At 37.5% G+C, this 4,331-nt stretch overlaps 1 pseudogene; it reads left to right on the top strand.

Moving 5' to 3' along the window:
- The first annotated feature begins 850 nt into the window (after positions 1–850).
- Positions 851–2,398, top strand: LOC149530663 (cytochrome P450 86B1 pseudogene; annotated as a pseudogene).
- The last annotated feature ends 1,933 nt before the right edge of the window (positions 2,399–4,331 follow it).

Raw genomic sequence — 4,331 nt, forward strand, 5'->3', positions numbered from 1 at the left:
AAATTAATATATGTAAAGTTAGAGTAATTTAATGTTTATTAAAACTTTTTATTTTTATTTTTAAGTATACTTTTGAATAGATAATATTTGAGGTTTTGATCATTTAAAAATAAAACTAAAACTTACTTAGCTTGATTATGTGATGTTCATAGCAAGTTCTTACAAAATTAACTACCATTGATCCATATGATTAAGGTTGTAATGAAAGATATGAGCAAAATCAAAATATAATTGTATATTTAGAAAAAAAATTGATATGAAATGATCTGTCTTAAAGAATATGTAGAGTTTTATTAAATGAAAAATATTATTATGAGGTTGAGAATAGTTTATAATTTTACATACCGAAAAAAGAATTAGCTAAAAATACAATATGGAGGAACATCCAATAAAACAGCTCCTATAAGACAAAACGAATTGAGCCAATCATATATTTTATATAGTTTATAAATATATAATTAAATAATAAAACTTTAAAAAAATATTTAATCTAAAAATAATTATATGTGATTGGCTTAAAATAATTGAATTTTGAACAAAGTAAATGCAATAGTATTTGCCTCAATAGATAGTTCATAAAATATAAAGTTTAGCTCAATTTCTACGTTAACAATAGCTAAAACTATATGTCCTTGTTTCTAACAAAAATCTATTATTGAAATTTATTTTAAACACCAAACTATAACAAAAATTAATTGTTAAAATTTATTTCAACACCAAACTATATAGTCATTTTTAATTACATCTGTCGATGGGTGGCATTCACAACCTCGATATAACGAACTGAAGATTGTGTCTCTGAAGACCCACAATCTATTTCTCAGAAGTTGCTCGAGGAATGAGAGTTGAGATGGCAAATATTGTAGCGGACGAAACTGTAGGAAACGGGTGGACTTTGTCTAAAATCTGGTGTGCAGGAATAACGATTGTCCTGGGCATTTGGACTTTAGGGGGTCGGATGCGGATGCGATCGGGATTGAGAGGGGCTACGGTGTGGCCGATTCTGGGCGTTCTTCCCTCGTTGCTTTTCCATTGGGCCTACTTTTACGAGTGGATTACTCACCTCCTCATCGTCAACGGCGGAACGGCCAGGTTTCCGGGGCCATGGAAAAGCCGGATCTTGATAGCCGATCCGGCAGACATAGAATACCTGCTGAAAACCAGGTTCCACAATTTCGGCAAAGGGGAGATTTACAAAGACAGGTTTCGCGACATGTTCGGCGAATCGGTTCTGCTGCAAGACGGGGAGGATTTCAAGCTGCTGAATGTGCCAATCACCAAGGCCTTCTCCTCCGCCGCCTTCCGCCACAGTGTGGCCAGCGCCCTGCCGGCCGTGGTGCAGAAAAATCTTCTCCCCATCTTCACCCACGCCTGCGAGAAAGCCCAGGTTACTGAGCTGCAAGGCGTGTTCCACCGCTTTGCGTGTAGCAACGCATGGCTCTTCGGCGCGGGTGTGGAGCTCGATTGCCTCAAACCGGGTGAGCCCAGAGTTCCTTTCTTGGAGGCCTTCCTTGAGGCCACCCAGTCCGTCATGTTTCGCCTTCTCATGCCCCCTTTCTGTTGGAAAACATTGAGGTTCCTTAACGTTTTGTCTGAGCGCCGGTTTCGGAGAGCGAGAGACTTTGTCTACGCCTTTGTTCTTCATCACTGGAACTCCCGCGGGCCATTAAAGGAGGACAGCGCTCCTCTGGCTGACATCACGTTCACCTTTCGTCGAAGCGGGGCGCATGAGTTCTACTCCGACGCAATGAAAGTTGATTTGCTAACGAACCTCATTTTCGCGGGCACGGACACTATCACCATGGGGATGCCATGGTTCTTCTGGCTCCTCGCAAAGAATCCCCGTGTTGAAGAGGAGATTTTAGCAGAGCTCCGAGAGATCGTGAGCCAGAGGCAGAGTAGTAGTCGGGACGATCATGAGGAGCCGTTTAGTTTCAGCTTTGAAGAAGTGAAGCGGATGGAATACCTGCACGCAGCATTTACAGAGTCTCTCCGGCTATACCCGCCGATTCCCATTGAGTACGTCACTTGCGAGGAAGACGATGTTCTGCCCGACGGCACGCCCGTGGAGAAGGCTACGCAGGTTATGTATTCCATTTACTCGTCCGGCAGACTGCAGAGCGTTTGGGGCGAGGACTGCCTCTAATTCAAGCCCGAAAGGTGGATGATGAACGGTAAGTTTGCGCAGCAACCGGATTTCAAGCTGTTAGCTTTCAACGGAGGAGCTCGGCGCTGCACGGGGATGGAATTTGCGTACTGGCAGATGAAGTCGGCTGCGGCGTCCGTTCTTATTCGTTATTCGGTAAAGGTTGATGAGAAGCATCCCGTGCTGCCCAAATATGGCCTTGTGCTTTTCATGAAGTATGGTTTGCTCGCAACAGTTCACCAGAGGGAATAGGAAAAGCGTGAGAGCAGCGAATAAAGCAAGACTACCAGACTCATGGCTTGCTTATATCATATCAACCACATAGCCCATCTATCTGCATAAATATATGTGCTTTCTTGTGTTATGTATTTCCTTGTTTATATATTATACTGACTTTATTACCATTACCGTATCTATCAATATTCATATTAGCACATCTATAACTTCTGTAAGAGATTGTAACATGTGTTTCTTATAATTTGTGTAAGAGATTGTAAAATGTGTTTCTTATTAGTTCTTAAAGGCGCGGATTGTATTTTACAACATGTTCTTTAGTATTGATTTGTATCTTGATAATCATGCATGCTTCTATATTTCTTTTTTATCTTATGGTCAGTAAAAATTATGTCATTAAATATGATTATTACATTTTATTTCTGATTTTCTGATTGGCCATGTTGATTTACCCTCGGAATCTTTTTAATTTCTAATGAGAAAAAATTAGACAATTTAAGACATCCTTTTCGCCAGCTTGTTTTGTTCTACTTGTTATGTGCATGCTATGAATAGATGCCATTATTTTTCACAAACAAATGTCTATGAATGGAGTGTGACTTCAATTATTTTATGTGGTCACTTTCTTCCTCACCGGTCTATTTTCTCTTTCAACTTTCTACTTTGTTTCTACAAACTGCAAATCTGCAATAAGTAACACCATTCATAGTAGGATTTTTTTCAATTTCCAGAATATTGTTCCAACATAGTGGCAGTAAGCCAATAAATGCTTTAGTGCTTGTTTTTTTCCAATGTTCCAGTGATTTGTATTCGAAATGGTTAGTTAGGCTTTTTTGTTCCAAATTCATGACACTCTATGGACAAGGGAAAAGCTACAGTTCGATAAGCTTTTTTTTGTTCCAAAGCTTAGTTATTTTTTCCAATGGCTCATTAGTTCTTTTCGTCCCAACGGTGGGTCAAGCCACAATAATGCTTCCCAATTTGATGGCACCACATGCAATGGCATGGGGGGATTTGAAAAAGGGGGCTTTGTTCAAAGCCCTTCCCAAGGCTTCACTGAAAGCACCCGACCCCCACCCCCCTGCCATTTTTTTGTTGTTGCAACTTTTATAGTTTTTGCCTCAAATTATGCCCTTCGGAGGGCTCAAACAATGGCTAAATAGGTTTTCTTTTTAAAACTAAATATACCACCTTGTTCTACTTTAAATAAGCTTTCCATTGACTATAATTTTATTATACATTATTTTTATTGTGATGTTTTTTTTTTTTTTTCAAAAATATGTTCTACCAAGCTATGTGTGTTACATTTTAACAAAATATGAAAAAATTCACTTCAAATGATCTATACAAAACAAATTATATTAGTCAAAATCAACCAATGTCTAATTTACTATTAACGTCAATTTTTTATTGAATAGAATCTATATTTTTTAACGAAATTGAACAAAACCAACTAAAACACCTAGGTATTCATATTGTCATTCTAACCTTGAAAGAATTTTATGATTATCATATTTCAAAAAAAAATATTATGTTGATCAAAATGACCATCACTCTTTAAAAATGTTGATTTTTCTTATATTTCCACTTCTCAAAGGAGATAACATAATGGACTTTAATTAGTTTTTTTTCAAAATAGTGTTACAAAGTAGATATAAAATACTACAAATCACTAGTTTACATCATCTCAGAATTCTTTACAGTTTTTTAGTAATATGTATTTGAAAGTAAATATTTTTTGAAAAATATATATTTCAATGTCAATGTTGGCCAAAAAGTAGGAACCATTATTGTTGTCTTCTACAAGTACATATAGATGTAACCATTCCTGACTTTAGCCAACAGGTCCTTCTCCCCCATTCTTCCTCAGGTATTCCATTTCCCAATGCTTTCAGTCATTTTCTTCTTATTTTTCCCTTTGAAGGATTTCTCTTTCCCTAGCCTTTTCTTT

Source organism: Cupressus sempervirens, chromosome 11 (assembly GCF_028749045.1).
Source record: "Cupressus sempervirens isolate cs-2001-9-10 chromosome 11, ASM2874904v1, whole genome shotgun sequence".
In the NCBI taxonomy this organism is placed as follows: domain Eukaryota; kingdom Viridiplantae; phylum Streptophyta; class Pinopsida; order Cupressales; family Cupressaceae; genus Cupressus; species Cupressus sempervirens.